General features: G+C 38.1%; 1 pseudogene across 1 annotated transcript; it reads right to left on the minus strand.

Moving 5' to 3' along the window:
- Nucleotides 1-4,231: 4,231 nt before the first annotated feature.
- LOC129557292 (large ribosomal subunit protein uL24-like) lies at nucleotides 4,232-4,850 on the minus strand (annotated as a pseudogene). The gene is made up of 2 exons (XR_016037762.1): nucleotides 4,458-4,850; nucleotides 4,232-4,360 (listed from the first exon to the last, which is right to left on the minus strand). The product of XR_016037762.1 is annotated as a large ribosomal subunit protein uL24-like (transcript).
- Between the last annotated feature and the right edge of the window lie 14,980 nt (nucleotides 4,851-19,830).

The following is a 19,830-nucleotide window of genomic DNA, read 5'->3' on the forward strand; positions in this document are numbered from 1 at the left end:
TGTGCTGTGATTCATGGGGTCGCAAAGATTCGGACACGACTGAGCGACCGAACTGAACTGAACTGAACCCACAATATGGATAATACCAATCCATACAAAGTGCTCTAATTTTTGCCATTCATTTTCTGTATGTATTTTTTGATATTTGAAAATAATTTCAGTAATTTGGGTGATCTCTGTGGTGGCTAATCTCTAAGAGGGCCTTAGGTATCCACATCACCTGGTTTTTAAACTCTTAGAGGATTTTCCCCTTTTCCCTCTGTTGAAGTAAACACTATTCTAAATTTGGCACGTATTATTTCCAAAGATGTTCTTGTAATTTCATGTGTGTAAAGATGAGAAATATATATTATTTGATTATTTACATAAACCTCACTAGCATTTCTTTTTTTTCCACTTTTTTTTTAATTGAAGGGTATTTGCTTTACAGAATTTTGTGGTTTTCTGTCATACCTCAACAAGAATCAGCCACACGTGAACCCGTGTCCCCTCCCCCCGAACCTCCCTTCTGTCTCCCTCCCCACCCTTCTAGATTGTCACAGAGCCCCTGTTTGACTTCTCTGAGTCATACAGCAAATTTCCATTGGCTATTTTACACATGGTATTGTAAGTTTCCATGTTACTCTCTCCATACATCTCTCCCTCCTCCCCTCCCCCTGTGTCCTTAGATCTGTTCTCTATGTCTGGTTCTCCATTGCTGCCCTGAAAATAAATTCATCAGTACAATCTTTCTAGACTCCATATATATGCATCAGTATCCGATATTTATATTTCTCTTTCTGACTTACTTCACTCTGTGTAATAGGCTCTAGGTCTGTCCACTTCATTAGAACTGACTCAAATGCGTTCCTTATATTTATGTACCACAGCTTCTTTATCTGTTCACCTGTTGATGGACAGCTAGGTTGCTTCCATGTTCTAACTTTTGTAAATAGTGCTGCAATGAACATTGGGGTACACGTGTCTTTTTCAGTTTTGGTACCAGCATTTATCTTTTGTTCCTGCTATTTTTTTTCTCCATAGCACTGATCACCATTTAGAACGAAATGTGAAAAATCCCCACTTCTACTGTGCTCCCCAGAGGCAGCCACTGACAGTAGCTTGGTATCCATCATTTCTCTTCCTTATCTTCATGGATCTCATATCTCCCTACCTACTCAACAGCCTAACTGTTTTCACGTGCACAGTTGTTTGGCTTTCAAGGAAGACCAAACTAACTTTTCTGTGTTTTTCATTGTTAACCATGTATTTTGGTGATCATCCGTATCAAGGCATAATAGTCTCCCCCATTCTTTGTACCTTTACTGTAGATTTCATCGTATCAATATCCTATTATATATTTAACTATGCCTCTACAATAAACTCATCGCATGAGGTGGCCAAAGTATTGGAGTTTCAGTTTTAGCATCAGTCCTTCCAATGAACACCCAGGACTGATCTCCTTGCAGTCCAAGGGACTCTCAAGAGTCTTCTCCAGCACCACAGTTCAAAAGCATCAATTCTTCGGCGATCAGCTTTCTTCACAGTCCAACTCTCACATCCATACATGACCACAGGAAAAACCATAGTCTTGACTAGACGGACCTTGGTTGGCAAAGTAATGTCTCTGCTTTTCAATATACTATCTAGGTTGGTCATAACTTTCCTTCCAGGGAGTAAGCGTCTTTTAATTTCATGGCTGCAATCAGCATCCGCAGTGATTTTGGAGCCCAAAAAAATAAAGTCTGACACTGTTTCCACTGTTTCCCCATCTATTTCCCATGAAGTGATGGGACCAGATGCCATGATCTTTGTTTTCTGAATGTTGAGCTTCAAGCCAAACTTTTCACTCTCCTCTTTCACTTTCATCAAGAGGCCTTGGAGTTCCTCTTCACTTTCTGCCATAAGGATGGTGTCATCTGCGTATCTGAGGTTATTGATATTTCTCCCACTGGAAAGGACTCTGATGCTGGGAGGGTTTGGGGGGAGGGAGGAGACGGGGACGACAGAGAATGAGATGGATGGATGGCATCACCAACTCGATGAACATGAGTGAGTGAACTCCGGGAGTTGGTGATGGACAGAGAGGCCTGGCATGCTGTGATTCATGGGGTCGCAAACAGTCGGACACGACTGAGCGACTGAACTGAACTACAATAAACATCAAATATATCTTTTTTTTTGCTATTAGAAGCAATGTTGCAGTAAACACTTGTACAAAAATCTTTACAGTCATTTGCTAGTATTTCTGTAAGTAGATTTCTAGAAGTGAAATTGACAAGTCAAAGGATGTGCATATTTTAAATTTTGATAGGAAAGACCAAATTGCCTTCCAAACTTCTTTAGTTTACACACAGCCTCACTTGGTACTATTAAAATTTAAAATTTGTGTCAGTCTAATAGAGGTGAGCATCTGCTCATTTTTTCTTCTCCAAATTCCTTGTGTATGGCATTTGAATATTTGACTGGACTCTTCGCTTTTCCATATTGAGTGTTATAAACTCTTCATATTTTCTGTATATTATTTTTTAACTTATTCAACATGTTTCTATATTTTCGCCCAGTCTCTTTTTTTTCTCTGTGGTTTTTCTTTACTGCTGTGTAACAAATAACCCCAAACTTAGTGGTACAAAACAAACAACCATTTTCTTATGGTTCCAGATTCTGTGGGTCAGGAATTCAGAAAGGGCACAGCAGCTTTTCTCTGTTCCATAGTGTCTCAGGCCTCAGCTAGAAAGTTTTGAAGACTGTGAAGGAATGTATTACTGGAAACTACAATCAGCCAAAGCCTCATTTGCTCACATGTCTTTTGGTTGATGCTGGCTCTCAGCTGGGACTGCAGCTGGGCTGTCATTGAGGACATCCACATGGTTCTTTCCATAAATCTGTTTGGGCTTACTCACTTCATGATGGCTGAGTTCCAGAAAAGAGAGTGGCCCGAGAGAACCAGGTAAGAGCTGTATCACCTTTTGTGACCTAGTTTCAGAAGTCAGAAGCCTGCTGTAGTTACAAGCCTACCCAGATTCAGTGAAAGAATTTGACACTCTTCTTGGAAAGAGTGTTAAATTCACACTTAACAGGAAAATCATTTTAAAAGATATTGTTGAGGACAAATATGGATAATAAAATTTGCCACAATCATTATGGTTTATGGAAGTATTAAATTATCTTGAAGTCTACATGCAATAAATGCTGAAGAGGGTGTGGAGAGAAGGGAACCCTCTTACACTGTTGGTGGGAATGCAAACTAGTACAGCCACTATGGAGAACAGTATGGAGATTCCTTAAAAAACTGGCAATAGAACTGCCATATGATCCAGCAATCGCACTCCTGGGCATACACACCGAGGAAACCAGAATTGAAAGAGACATATGTACTCCAATGTTCATTGCAGCACTGTTTATAATAGCCAGGACATGGAAGCAACCTAGATGTCCATCTGCAGACGAATGGATAAGAAAGCTTTGGTACATATACACAATGGAGTATTACTCAGCCATTAAAAAGAATGCATTTGAATCAGTTCTAGTGAGGTAGATGAAACTAGAGTCTATTATACAGAGTGAAGTAAGCCAGAAGGAAAAACACCAATACAGTATACAAATGCATATATATGGAATTTAGAAAGATGCAAATGACAACCCTGTATACAAGACAGCAAAAGAGACACAGATGTATAGAACAGTCTTTGGGACTCAGTGGGAGAGGGTGAGGGTGGGATGATTTGGGAGAATGGCATTGAAACATGTATATTATCATATGTGAAATGAATCGCCAGTTCAGGGTCGATGCATGTTACAGGATGCTCGGGGCTGGCATGCGGGGATGACCCAGAGGGAGGATAAGGGGAGGAGGGAGGTGGGAGGGGGGTTCAAGAAGGGGAACTCATGTACACCTGGGACAGATTCATGTCAATGTATGGCAAAACCAACCAATATAATATTGTAAAATAATTGGCCTCCAATAAAAATAAAAAATTTAAAAAAAAAGAAATTTAAGCATTGTAAGATGCCTGGGGTTTTATTAAAAAAAAAAAAGCCTTTCCTAAGTCAACATTATGTATATTCGTTTATTTTTAGAAAACTTTGATAGTGTTACTCATTTGTATTAGGCTGCTGAATCTATTTACTATTGCAAACTCCGATGTAACTTTAATTTTTTAAAACTTCAGTGTTTTTTTTTTTGTATTTCTATAAGCCTTTTTTTTTTCCATTTTAACAGTTTTTAATGAAAGCTGTAGACAAGATGACTTTATTCTTCCCTCTTCTCAATTGTTTCTTCCTTATATTTGCCCTTTTCCTTTCCTACTTGGCGAGATTTGGCTTTACGTTCGAGGATCTTTTTGCGGTCTTTGTCCAGTTTTAGTCTGGTAATAACCACCTGGAGAATCCCAGGGACAGGGGAGCCTGCTGGGCTGCCGTCTATGGGTTCTCACAGAGTCAGACATGACTGAAGCAACTTAGCAGCAGCAGCAGACCTTGCTGGGGTGAATGCCCACATGGACAGTTGTCCCATTAGCCTTCTCCCGCTGCACTCTTTCAATGTAGATGATGTATTTCTTCCTGTAAACCTGGACTACTTTGCCAATTTGCTGCCCTTTGTAGTGCCCTCGTACAACCTGAACTTCATCATCCTTTTGGATGGGCATGGATCGAACGTTGTACTTCTGTCTTAGCTCTTTAGAAAGAGGAGAAGACAATTTTCTTGAGAATGTGGGAAGGCGCATTGAAATGCCTTTTTCGATTCTTGCTTCGGTCAGAAGTCACAAAGGGATTGAACTTCATTTTGGCTGCTGGCGATTCAGTGATGGCCACAGAAGGGAAGAGCTAAGCCTTTTTTTTTTTTTTTTGTAATAAGTATATATTAGAAAGGTGGCGCTAGTGGTGAAGAGTTTGCCTGCAATGCAGGAGATGCAGGTTTTATCCCTGGGTCGGGAAGATCCCTTGGAAGAGGGCATGGCTACCCACTCCAGTATTGTTGCCTGGAAAATCCCATGGACAGAGGAGCCTGGCGGGGTACAGTTTATGGGGCCACAGAAAGTCAGACATGACTGAGTGCCGGAAAACACACACAAACACAGAAGACTAAATTTGTTTACATATACAGAATATCACCAACACAATTTTTTGTACAGTTCACTTTTTCTTTTTTCATTTTTTTTCACTTTTTCATATATGATATATAATGCTAATTATATTCTTGAAGATATGTAGTGTGTGTGCATTTAATGATTCTAATAATTATTGATTAAAATTTCAGAAGCATTCACCTGTATTTTCCTCACTGTGACCTTCATTTAAAAAATAGTATTTTTAACACCTCTACCCAGTTGGTGCTGGAGAAGACTTGAGAGTCTCTTGGACTGCAAGGAGATCCAACCGGTCCATTCTAAAAGAGATCAATCCTGGGTGTTCATTGGAAGGATTGATGCTAAAGCTGAAACTCCAATACTTTGGCCACCTCATGCGACGAGTTGACTCACTGGAAAAGACTCTGATGCTAGGAGGGATTGGGGGCGGGAGGAGACGGGGACGACAGAGAATGAGATGGCTGGATGGCATCACCGACTCGATGGACATGAGTTTGAGTGAACTCCGGGAGTTGGTGCTGGACAGGGAGGCCTGGCGTGCTGTGATTCATGGGATCACAAAGAGTCGGACACAACTGAGCGACTGAACTGAACTGAACTGAACCCAGTTGAAGCAAGGAATTTTTTATTTTTTCATTCCATATTTCCACTTATTTTTTAATGAATTTAAAATTTTAAAATCAGATAATATTTTATATCTTTCATTTTAAAATCAGTTTTACTGAGGTGGGTTGTGTGAAATATAAAGTACCCATTTTACATGTACATTTAGTTGTGTGTGTGTGTGAAAGTGTTAGTCACTTAGTCGTGTCTGACTCTTTATGGCCCTATGGACTGTAGCCTGACAGGCTCTTCTGTCCATGGAATTCTCTAGGCAAGAATACTGAAGTAGGCAGCGTTTCTCGTCTCCAGGGGATCTTCCTGACCCAGGGATCAAATCTGGGCATCCTGCATTGCAGGTGGATTCTTTACTTTCTGAGCCACCAGGGAAGCCCATATTTCAGTTAGTTTCATACCTTGTGATGACCGGCACAATCAAGATACAGACTATTTAGTCACCACAAAAAATTCCCTGGGGCAGCTCACTCCCAATTCCAGAAAACACTGGTCAGCTTTCTCTCACTATATATTAGATCTGCCTTTTCTAAAACTTCATATAGATGGAATTATATAGTTTGTCCTTTTTTTTTGGACAGGCTTCTGGTCAGCATTATATTTTTGAGATTCATTCATGTTGTGAGTATCAATCTGTTTCCTTTTCTTGCAGTGGTATTTTGTTTTATAAATAATCCTAATTTTTAATCTAATGCTTGCTGAAGGTTAGGAAGTTAGGAAGGATTGGTATTATTTATTCAAATGTTTGATAGGTTTCACCAGTAAAACTAACTGGACCTAAGCTTTTCTCTGCTAGAAAATTTTTAGTTACTTATTCAATTTGTTACTTTGTTAGAGATCTACTCAGGTTTTCTATGTCTTCTTTTTTTTTTAAATTTTTAACCATTTTTAATTGAATTAGTTAATTTACAATGTTGTCAGTTTCAGTTATACAGCAAAAGCAAAATGATTCAGTTATATATATGTACATATTATATAGTATATAAATATATATTTTTTCATATTCTTTTCCATTATATATTATAAGCTATTGAATATAGTTCCCTGCATTATACTGTCTGTCCTTGCTGTTTATGTATTTTATGTATAGTTGTGTGCTTATGTTAATCCCAACTCCCTAATTTACTTCTTCCTGTGCTCCCCTCATCGTCTTTGGTAAATATGTTTGTTTTCTATATTTGTGAGTCTGTTTCTGTTTTGTAAATAAGTTCACTTGTATCATTTTTTTTTAGATTCCACATATAAGTTATATCACATGATATTTGCCTTTCTCTTTCTGACTCATTTCACTTCTGTGATAATCTCTAGGTCCATCCTTGTTGCTGCAAATGGCACTATTTCATTATTTTTTATGGTTGAATAATATTCAGTTGTATATACGTACCACATCTTATTTATCCATTCTTCTGCTGATGGACACTTAGACTGCTTCCATGTCTTGACTATTGTAAACACTACTGCAGTGAACATTGGGGTGCATATATCTTTTCAAATTATGGTTTTCTCCAGATGTATGCCCAAGAGTGGAATTGCAGGATCATATGAAAACTCTGTTTTTAGATTTTTGTTTTGTTTTGTTTTTAATTGTGCATTTCTTTATTTCCCAGTTTTACTTTTGTTTTCAGTGTTACTTTTGTTTCAGATGTGTTTTTTTTTAATGTCTCTGCTTTTTATTTTATTTTTTTTTATTGGAGGCTAATTATTTTACAATATTATATTGGTTGGTTTTGCCATACATTGACATGAATCCGCCCTGGGTGTACATGAGTTCCCCTTCCTGAACCCCCCTCCCACCTCCCTCCTCCCTTTATCCCCCCTCTGGGTCATCCCTGCACACCAGCCCCAAGCATTCTGTAACATGCATCGACCCTGAACTGGTGATTTGTTTCACATATGATAATATACATGTTTCAATGCCATTCTCCCAAATCATCCCACCCTCACCCTCTCCCACTGAGTCCCAAAGACTGTTCTATACACCTGTGTCTCTTTTGCTGTCTTGTATACAGGGTTATCATTTGCATCTTTCTAAATTCCATATATATGCCTTAGTATACTGTATTGGTGTTTTTCCTTCTGGCTTACTTCACTCTTTATAATAGACTCTAGTTTCATCTACCTCATTAGAACTGATTCAAATGCATTCTTTTTAATGGCTGAGTAATACTCCATTGTGTATATGTACCAAAGCTTTCTTATCCATTCGTCTGCAGATGGACATCTAGGTTGCTTCCATGTCCTGGCTATTATAAACAGTGCTGCAATGAACATTGGAGTACATATGTCTCTTTCAATTCTGGTTTCCTCAGTGTGTATGCCCAGGAGTGCGATTGCTGGATCATATGGAAGTTCTATTTCCAGTTTTTTGAGGAATCTCCACACTGTTCTCCATAGTGGCTGTACTAGTTTGCATTCCCACCAACAGTGTAAGAGGGTTCCCTTCTCTCCACACCCTCTTCAGCATTTATTGCATGTAGACTTTTGGATAGCAGCCATTCTGATTGGTGTGAAATGGTATCTCATTGTGGTTTTGATTTGCATTTCTCTGATTATGAGGGATGTTGAGCATCTTTTCATGTGTTTGTTAGCCATCTTTATGTCTTCTTTGGAGAAATGTTTTTAGATTTTTAAGGAACCTCCGTACTGTTCTGCATAGTGGCTATGCCAATTCAGATTGCCACCAACAGCATGGGAGGGTTCCTTTTTCTCCACACTCTCTCCAGCATTTATTATTTGGAGACATTTTAATGATGGCTATTCTGACTGGTGTGAGGTGACACCTCATTGTAGTTTTGATTTGCCTTTCTCTAATAATTAGTGATAGGGCTTCCTTCATGGCTCAGTGGTAAAGAATCCACCTGCAATGCAGGAGATGTTGGTTCAATCCCTGGGTTGGGAAGATCCCCTGGAGAAGGAAATGGCAACCCACTCCAGTAATCTTGTCTGGGAAATCCCATGGGTGGAGGAGCCTGGCAGGCTACAGTCCATGGGGTTGCAAAAGACTTGGACACAGCTTAGTGACTAAACAACAATAATTAATAATATTAGGCATCTTTTCATGTGACTGTTGGCCATCTATTTGTCTTCTTTGGAGAGATGTCTGGTTAAGTCTTCTGCTCATTTTTGATTGGGTTGTTTGTGTTTTTTATATTAAACTATATGAAGTGTTTATATATTTTGAAAATAAATCCCTTGTCAATAGCATCATTTACAAATATGTTTTCCCAGTCCATAGGTTGTCTTTTCAATTTGTTTATGGCTTCTTTTGCTGTGCAAAAGCATGAGCAAGTAGAAAATATAAACAGATCATTTGCTGCTGCTGCTAAGTCACTTCAGTCGTGTCCAACTCTGTGCGACCCCATAGACGGCAGCCCACCAGGCTCCCCCGTCCCTGGGATTCTCCAGGCAAGAACACTGCAGTGGGTTGCCATTTCCTTCTCCAATGCATGAAAGTGAAAAGTGAAAGTGAAGTCGCTCAGTCATGTCCGACCCTCAGCGACCCCTTGGACTGCAGCCTTTCAGGCTCCTCCATCCATGGGATTTTCCAGGCAAGAGTACTGGAGTTGGGTGCCATTGCCTTCTCCGAACAGACCAGCTACCAGTACTAAAATGAAATCATTAATTTAAAAACTGCCAACAAACAAAAGCCCAAGACCACATAGCTTCACAGGTGAATTCTGCCAAACAACCTGTCCTTCTGAAACTATTCCAAAAAATCTGCAGAGGAAGAAACATTTCTGAACTTATTCTATGAGGCCAGCATCACTCTGATACCAAAATCAAAGATATCACAAAAAAGGAAAATTATAAGGACAATATCACTGATGAACATAGATGCAAAAGTCCTCAAGTTACTAGCAAACCAACTTCAGCAATACATTTGTTTTGCCTATTTGGGGTCTTTTGTGTTTCCGTATAAATTTAAAATCTTTTTGTCTTAGTTCGTGAAAAATGCCATTGGTAATTTGACAGGGATTGCATTGAATCTGTAGATTGCCTTGAGTAGTATGAGATTTATTTCTGTGAAGCAGGGAATTTTCAAAATTTTGCAAATGAGTGTGATACACCACATTAAATAACTGAAGAATAGAAATCATATGATCATCTCAAAAGATGCAGACAAAGCTATTGATAAAATTCAATATCCATTTATGATAAAAAATTCTTAAGAAAGTGCGCATAGAGGGAAAATACCTCAACATAATAATGGCCATATATGACAAACCCACAGCTAACATCATACTCAATGGTGAAAAGCTGAAAGCATTTCCTCTAAGGTCAGGAATAAGACAAGGATGCTCACTCTTACTACTTTTATTCAACATAGTTTTGGAAGTCCTAACCCCAGCAATTAGAGAAGAAAAAGAAAGGGAATCTAAATTGGAGAAGAAGAGGTAAAATTGTCACTGTTCACATATTAGATCATATTATATGTGTGTGTGTGTTAGTCATTTAGTCGTGTCCGACTTTTTGCGACTCTGGACTGTAGCCCATCAGATTCCTCTGTCCATGGAATTCTCCAGGCAAGAATACTGGTGTGGGTTGCTGTTTCCTTCTCCAGGGGATAATATTCATAGAAAATCTTAAATATGCTTCCAAATTAGAGTCCACCAGTGAATTTCATAAGATTTCTGGAATTAATATACAGAAATCTTTTGTATTTCTATATACTAATAATGAACTATCTTAAAGAGAAATTAAGGAAACAATTTCATATACCATTGCATCAAAAAGAATAAAATATCTAGGAATAAATCTACCTAAGGGGCAAAAGAGCTGTACTCAAAAAACTATAAGACACTGAAAAACGAAATTGAAGGTGACACAAACAGATGGAAATATATATGTGTTCTTGGATTGGAAGAATCAATATTGTTAAAATGACTATACTACTCAAGGCAATATACAGATTCAATGCAATTCCTATCAAATTAGCAATGGCATTTTTCATGAACTAAGACAAAAAAATTTTAATTTATATGGAAACACAAAAGACCCCAAATAGCCAAAACAATCTTGAGAAAGAAGAACGAGCCAGAGGAATCACACTTCCTGACTTCTAACTATACAACAAAGCTACAGTAGTCAAAATAGTGTGGAATTGGCAAAAAACGTGTTTAGTGTATAGTACAAGCAAGTCTGCTCATTATTATGTAATAATGTAAATGGGAAAAGAATTTGAACAAGAATAGATCCATTATATATATAATTGAATCCTTTTGCTGTCCATCCAAAGCTAACACATTGTCAACAAGCATACTCAAATATAAAATTAAAAGTTAAAACAACAAACAAACAAAATGCAGACTTTTAGATCAATGGAACAGAATAGAAAGCCCAGAAATAAACCCACACAATTATGGTCAATCAGTCTGCAGCAAAGAAGGCAAGAATATATAATGGAGAAAAGATAAGTCTCTTTCTTGAATTAGTGGTACTGGGAAAACTGGACAGATGTGTGTAAAGGAATCAAATTAGAACATTCTCTAATACCACATGTAAAAATAAACTCAAAATGGATTAAAGACCTAAACGTAATACCCAATACTGTAAAACTCCTGAAGGGAAACATAGGCAGAACACTATAGTCATGAATTGCAGCAGTATTTTTTTTTTCAAATCTCCTAGAGTAATGAAAACAAAACAAAACAAAAAAACACAAATTGAATCTGTTTCTTCTTATGTCTGTTTTGGGAATTTCTATCTTTCTAGAAATTTATCCTTTTCATCCAACTTGTCTAATTTGTTGACACAAAGTTGTTCATAGTATTCCCTTAGATGTCTTTTCATTTCAGTAGTTTAAGTAGCAGTGTCCCCTCTTTTATTCTTAAGTTTGAAAACCTATTTTTCTTTTTTGTCAATCTTGTGATTTTTTTGTAAAAGACATATTTTTTCAGTAATTTTCTCTTTTTTCTATTTCATTGATTTGTACTATAATTTCTTATTTCCACTCTATTTCTTTTCTTCTGCTTACCTTGAGTTTAGTTGGCTTTTCTTTTTCTAGTTTCTTAAGGTGAAAGCTTAAATTGCTGATTTGAAACCATTATTCTTTTTTAACATAGATTTTTCAAAGCTATGAATTGCCATCTTAGTATTGTTTAGCTATATCCCATAATTTTGATATGCTGTAGTTTTTAATTCAATTTTAAATAATTTCCCTCATGACATATTTTTTGACCAAAGATTATTTAGAAGTGTGTTGTTTAATTTGAAGAATTTAGAAATTTCTCAAGTTTATTTCAACTATTGATTTCTAATTTAATTTCATTATGGTTGAAAAGTACACTTTTTTCAAGTTTTACAAATTTTTTGAGATTTATTTTATGGCCTAGCATATCATACCTCTTGAAGAATGTTCCAAGTATGTTTGAAAAGCATGTATATTCTGCTGGTTTTGGATGCCGTGGTCTACAAGTGTCAGTTATGGAATGTTGATTAATATGTTTGTTCAAGTCTCTATCCCTGATGACTTTTTGTTTAATTATTTTGCCAGTCATTGAGAGTAGACTATTGAAATGATCAAATATATTATTGAACTGTGTGTTCTCCTTTCAATTCTTTTAGTTTTTGCATCATTTTATTTTTAGGTTTTGTTGTTAGATGAGAATGGACTTGTAATTGCTATGTCTTCCTAACTGTAAATATAACCATATCAATTACTATTTTATTAGAAATTGAATAACAACCATCAAAAGGCACAGATGATCAGACTGGATAAAGAAAGGAAGATCCAACTATTTGCTGTCCACAAGAGACAAAATTTATGTCCAAAGATATAAATAGATTAAAAATAAAAGGATTACTTAAGATATACCATGCAGGCAGTAATCATAAGAAAGATAAAAGAGCTATTAATGATATCAGACAAAATAGATGTTATGCCGTGAAATATTACAAAAGATAAAGAGGAGGGAGTAGTTTATAAAAGAGGTACTTAATGGTCATGATTTAATAATGTCAATAATTTGTACTGCTACATGAAGCATTTTCTTAAGTGAAACTGATTCTTTTCTCTGTGCATTTAATGATAATGAACAGTACAGTGATTGCCAGTACAGTTTGATGTTCTATGTTGATTTCTGTTAAGGGACCAGTCGACCATAGTTTTAGAGCTACTCATTTGGGTCATTTACACTTAATGTAATTACTTTTGTGAGTGAAAGTGAGTGAATCACGCAGTCGTGTCCACCTCTTTGAGACCCCATGGACTGTAGCCCACCAGGCTGTTCTGTCCATGGAATTCTCCAGGCAAGAATACTGGAGTTGGTTACCATGCCCTTTTCCAGGGGATCTTCCCAACCTTGGGGTCAAACCCAGGCCTCCCACATTGCCGGCAGATTCTTTACCATTTGAGCTACCCTGGAAGCCCTTTTATACTTTTATAGTTGTGTTTAAATCTGTTATCTTGCTATTTATTTACTGTTTGTCCTATCCTTTGTTCTGTTTTCTTACCTTTTTGGATTTAGTGTTTTCTTAATATTTCATTTTATCCCCACTATTGGTTTACTAACTGTCCCTCTTTTAATTTTAATGGTTTCTCTCAAAATTATAATATGCCTTTTTAATTTATTAGTCTACTTTTAAATATTATTCTATTTCATGTATAATATAAAAATCATATATTGTTTTGCTTCCATTTCCCTTCTTTCCCCTTTTGGATCTCATTGGCATATATTTTACTGATACGTGTGTTATAAACCTCACTATGTTGTTACTACCTTTCTTTTACTAGTTGATAGTCTTTTAAAAAATTTTAAAGTAGGAAAAATATTTTAAAGATTTGCCCATCTCTTTACCATTTCTGGTGCTTTTCTTTTTTTCATTTATAGATCTTAGTGTAAGTAAATCTTTTTCCTTCTACTTGAGAATTTCTTTTCATATTTATTCTGATTCAGGCCTACTGGTAATGAATTTACTGAACTTTTGTTTATCTGGTTAAGTTTTATTTCACTTTAATTTTTGAAGGATGTTTTTGTTGAATATAGAATTCTAAGTGTAGGGTTTCTATGCCCCCCACTTCACCCCACAAGACACACATTCAGCCCCTTCTATTCCATTGTTTTCTGACATGCCTATTTTCTGGTGAGAATTGTGTTATAATTTTTTTACCCGTTTATCTGTAGTTTGCAGCAGTTTAATTACAGTGTGTCTTGGTGTGGTTTTCTTTGTGTTTATGCTGCTTAAGTTTATTAAATACCCTAAATCTATGGGTTTATTATTTTTATCAAATTTGGAAATTTTGGCCATTATATCTTCAAAGATTTTGTCTGCCCCATCACTTTTAAACATACACTGTAACACTTCGTGTTGTTTCATAGGTTACTAAGACTTTTTCCAATCTTCCTCTGTCTGTCCTTCTGTTTGAATAATTTCTTTTTCAATGTTTCAAGTTCAGCACCTTTTCTTCTGCAGTGTCTAATCTACTACTAATCCCATACAGTGAATTTTTCATTTTAGATATTATGTTGTTCATTTATAGAAGTTATATTTAGTTATTTGTGTCATACATTTCCCTTTTTATTAGGTACATATTGTCCTTTAAATACTTAAACACAACTGTTACGATCATGTTTTAGGCCCATTGTCAGTTAATTCCACCATTTCTGTCATTTTGCATCTGTTTTGACTGACTGACCTTTCTTCTCATTATGACTTATATGTCCTAACTTCTTTCTGTGTCTAGTGATTCTTGGTTGGATGCTGGACTTTTTTATATTTTTGAGCACTGGATATTACTGTCTTTCTTTAAGAGAAAGACAATAATTGCTTGATATGACAAGCAATTATTTGCTGATCAACTTGATCCTTTGAAAATTTTGTTTAAAGAAGGCTAGACTGATCCTAGTACTAAGGCACGTGTGTTAAGCGTGAACATCTCCAATCCTCTGTGAGCTCTGAAAGTGGTTCAGCTTATAGTTTCCCCAGCATTTTTTGCTCAACCTGTGGAGTCTCATCCTATACAAAGGTGACATAGTACCACCATCATAGACTCCAGCAGGAGTCTCAGACATCCTCATGAAAAACTTCTGGCATTCTTGTTCTGTATGGTACATTTCCTTATGGTACTCTGCTCTGCAAATTCCAGCCTCCTCTGCCTCCCTGACTTCAGTGAGAGTACCATGCTCTGTGTAGGATTCCCTTCCTTATCTAGCAACCTACAGAGTGTCTGTAAACAGAAATCCAAGGGATTTCAGGATTTACCTCATTTGTTTCCCCTTCTTTAAGGGTCCCCTTCTATTAATGGTATTGCCTGTCAACCAGTCTCAGAATGGTTGATTCACACATTTTTGTTTACTTTTTTCATTGTTGTGGGAGGTTACATTACTTTTTTAATGTTCAGTTCAGTCACTCAGTCGTGTCCGACTCTTTGCGACCCCATGAGTCACAGCACGCCAGGCCTCCCTGTCCATCACCACTCCTGGAGTTCACTCAAACTCATGTCCATCGAGTTGGTGATGCCATCCAGCCATCTCATTCTCTGTTGTCCCCTTCTCCTCCCGCCCCCAATCCTTCCCAGCATCAGAGTCTTTTCCAGTGAGTCAACTCGTCGCATGAGGTGGCCAAAGTACTGGAGTTTCAGAAACATTTAAAATCTTAAACATCAAGACATCATACCCCTCAGTTCCCAGAGCTTCCCCCCACTTGCTTTGTTATTTTGCATGTGTGTGGCACAAGCAGTTAACATAAGATCTATCCTCTTAGCAAACGTTAAGTATACAATGCAGTGTTATTAGTTATAGACACTAAGCTGTATAGTTCATCTCCAGAATATATTTAGTTGCATGTCTAAACCTGTGTACTATTTGGATATCACCTCTCCATTTTCTCATCCCCACCATTCCTGACAACCACTATTCTACTACGCTTTTGTGAATTTGACTATCTTGGATTCCACATGTAAGACAGAACATATAATTGTTGTCTTTCTGTACCTGGCTTATTTCACCTAGCTTAATACTCTCCTTGACTAGACGGACCTTTGTTGGCAAAGTAATGTCTCTGCTTTTTAATATACTATCAAGGTTGGTCATAACTTTCCTTCCAAGGAGTAAGCATCTTTTAATTTCATGGCTGCAATCAGCATCTGCAGTGATTTTGGAGCCCCAAAAAATAAAGTCTGACACTGTTTCCACTGTTTTTCCATCTATTTCCCATGAAGTGATGGGACCAGATGCCATGATCTTTGTTTTCTGAATGTTGAGCTTCAAGCCAACCTTTTCACTCTCCTCTTTCACTTTCATCAAGAGGCCTTTGTGTTCCTCTTCACTTTCTGCCATAATGGTAGTGTCATCTGCATATCTGAGGTTATTGATATTTCTCCCAGCAATCTTGATTCCAGCTTGTGCTTCTTCCAGCCCAGCGTTCCTCATGATGTACTCTGCATATAAGTTAAATAAGCAAGGCGACAATATACAGCCTTGACGTACTCCTTTTCCTATTTGGAACCAGTCAAGGCTATGGTTTTTCCCGTGGTCATGTATGGATGTGAGAGTTGGACTGTGAAGAAAGCTGATCGCTGAAGAATTGATGCTTTTGAACTGTGGTGTTGGAGAAGACTCTTGAGAGTCCCTTGGACTGCAAGGAGATCCAACCAGTCCATTCTAAAGGAGATCAGTCCTGGGTGTTCATTGGAAGGACTGACGCTAAAGCTGAAACTGCAGTACTTTGGCCACATCATGCGAAGAGTTGACTCACTGGAAAAGACTCTGATGCTAGGAAAGGTTGGGGGCGGGAGGAGAAGGGGACGACCGAGAATGAGATGGCTGGATGGCATCACCGACTCTGTGGACATGAGTTTGAGTGAACTCCGGGAGTTGGTGATGGACAGGGAGGCCTGGCGTGCTGTGATTCATGGGGTCGCGGAGAGTCGGACATGACTGAGTGACTGAACTGAACTGAACTGAATACTCTCCAGGTCCATCTGTATTGTTACTAAGATTTCTTTCTTGTTTATGGCCTTAATGGTGGTGATGGTTTCAGAGGTGTATACTTATCATCAAACTCATTGAGTTATAGACATTAAATAGGTACTACTTTTTAACTTGTGAATCATACCTCTATAAAGTGGGGATTTTATTTTCTTTTAATTGAAGTAAAGTTGCTTTACAATATTGTGTTTGTTTCTTCTGTACAGCAGCATGAATCAGCTATGTGTACACATCCATCCCCTCCCTCTTGAGCCTTCCTCCCACCCCCACCCCATCCTAACTTTCTAGATCATCACAGAGCACCAAGCTGAGCTCCCTGGGCTACACGGCAGCTTCCTACTCGCTGTTTATTTTACACATGTAGTTATATAATAAAGTGGTTTTAAAAAACATTAGAAATCTTCCATTTTAGGAATGCTTTGGACTCTTGAATGCATTCCCAAGGTATATCTCTGTTTCAACTGGTCACAGGCTTCACTGAGTTGATCCCTCTTCAGCTAAAAGACAAGTTAGTGTATATTGTTTCCCTTCCAATTCTTTGTTCCCGGGAAACTTTGACCTAGTGAACCTCTGCTCTCAACAGATGCTTCCTCTTTTCCTGTGTGATTCTCTGGTATTCTGAGCCAAGAAAAGGAATGGAGAAGTATAGTGGTCAGGGTACACTGTCGAGGCTCTCTCCATGTACCAGTGCTTTGTGATGCGGGCTCTAGATTTCAGATAGCACCATGGTTTGTCCTTAAATTTCTGGGCAAAGTCTTTTGTGTGTGTGTGTGTTACTTGTTTGGTTACAGGAAGATGCTGATGAGGACTACTGCATGAAAAAATGTTTTCACAGAGCATTCCTAGTGAATAGAGAGGGTTAGTAGCCCCGTTTTCTGGTTTGTGTCGGCTTGATCATCTGGGTCAGTGGGCTCATGGTAGAATGATTGGCATCTTTTATGCCTTTTCTCAGACAATTTCTGTTTCATGATTTAAAGCCAGCGTTGGTTGTGAATTGAAGCCTCTTCATACGGTTCTCTTTTAAATCTGGCCCCATCAGCCTTATCACTAGTAATAATAATAACATATACTTTATTGAGAAATCTCACACAATGAATCAAAAATATGAAATTTTTTCTAAATATGCTCTGTTAGCTGCCATTTCCACCCCTGGGTGATGGTTCCCTGGTTGGCATTTTGCTCAGATTCTGCAGTGTTTTCAGTCACTTTTGATTATTAGAACAGATTAATAAGCCTCACTCATAATGAGTTTTAAGTGTCAGTTGTACATGCAATTCAAAACTCTATCCACATTCCTACTGCAAATCAGGCTAAAGATGGCACTTCAGAGCTGTCTCCTCTCAAGGGATTTAAGTGGGAAAGAAGGACAGGACAGAGGACAAGAGGCAGTTCCTTTCACTGTTCGTTGTCTCCGCTTCTCTGCCTGTACCTAGTGGGTCATTGACACTTCTGTGTGGCCAGTTTCCCCTTGCTGGCTCTGGCTCTCTGATGGTCTCCTTGGAGGAGCTGGGAGACAAAGGATCCTGAACTCTGTAGAACCCTTGCTTTGAGGGATCGGGTTTCTCTCCCTGCTTTTGATTCCAGCAGCCTCTGTGATTGACTTGCTTTTACATGGCAGATGGGGCTCCTTGTTGAGACGTAGGTGAAATGGAAAAAGGCCAGCATCTCAAGGTGGTGTCTGCCCAACCATGCAGCATTCTTTTAACCTTGCCGTGAATGCAGTGGAAACCTAAGCAGCCTCTCAGTCACTTCTTCCCTCAACTCTACCGTCTCTTTCCTGTCTTTTCTCCAAGACCAAGGAACACATGGGATACTCACCAGACCTGTTGCCTCACCAACCTTCAGGGGAAGGATAGACATTAAGTCTTTTAGTTAATGAAAAATGGGGGTGTTTGAAACCCTAAAACTTAGAATTTTTCTTAGGATGTCCCTCCCTTAACCTCTTAGAGAAGAAACACCAGGTGTCTTCCCCCATGGGGAAGGGGAGGTTATTATAGTCTCTTTTTCCAAATATTCACCCAGAGGACACACTTCTCTGCCAGTTTCTCCTTTATATTAGTTGCAGATAGGACTGGGACTAGGAATAGGAGATACACTAAAATGAGCACCTCTCAGTAAATCTAGAACATGCTTTGCCATTACTTTCTCCATTTGCTACAATTTCAGGACGACAGAGGAAATCCTGTTTTATAATGACAATATTAATAACCATGAAGTTATGCTACTCATGCTAACATTTACTAAGTATTTACTTGGTGTCATGCATAGGGGTGAAGGCTTTACAGGCATGTCTTCTCCAGTCCTCATAACCAGCCTGTGAAAATGTCCCCATCATTGCTACTCTGCAGGTGAGAAAGTTACTCAACTATTAAATAAGAGAGCCAAAGTTCAGAATGCGTCTGCATTGTTAGCCATTTTCCCCATATTGTGCATTGGACTGGTCATCTTTAATAGTATTGAAAGTTTCTATCTTTGGATTTATCTTTATAGGTATGGACTGGAGAAATTGTAAGGGAAGCAGCAGTCCTGTTAGAAGCCATTCTCAACCAGAAGTCTCATTTTTCCCTTTTATAACTTTAGGATTCTGTGATTCAGACGTAAATAGTAAACATGGTTTGGCAAAGGTTAATAAAATACTCATTGACTTACTGCCAACTTCACTCCAGGTTCCAGTTTTGTTGTTTGTTTTTAGGGTTGTTTTTTTTTTTTTTAGGGAATAACTACCACTTTGGCAATTAATTTTCCCATGTGGGTTTGAATGAATTCCCTCAGGCCATAGAACTGTAATCTGGAAGAGTTCATTTAGCAAATGGCACCCAGCTTATCTCACCCTGGTTTGCCAAAGACACTGGGAGGCTTTGTTTGAACACAGGCAACAGTACTGGACGGCAGATGTTTGCAAGTACCATTGGTTTAATTGCTCAGACACTTTATAATATATTTTTCTCCTAAGCTGAAACACATTGTTTTATCAGCTTTGAAACAGAGTGCAACTTTTCAGAGCCATTCTGTCTGCCTTTTTCCCTTGTGCATTTATCCAAACAGATCAAGTGAACAAAAAGAAGAGAAAGGAGTAGCCGTTGGCAGTTACCCTCAACTTTGCCTTTTAGTAGCCGCAACAGTATAGAAATGAGTACCTTTTCCCATCATACTCCCCATCCCCTAAAACATACAAAACCAACCAACAGAAAAGAACTCCTGACTATCAAACTGAAAGG

Source organism: Moschus berezovskii, chromosome 7 (genome assembly GCF_049115385.1).
Source record: "Moschus berezovskii isolate FMDL1 chromosome 7, NW_MosBer_1.0, whole genome shotgun sequence".
Taxonomy (NCBI): Eukaryota; Metazoa; Chordata; class Mammalia; order Artiodactyla; family Moschidae; genus Moschus; species Moschus berezovskii.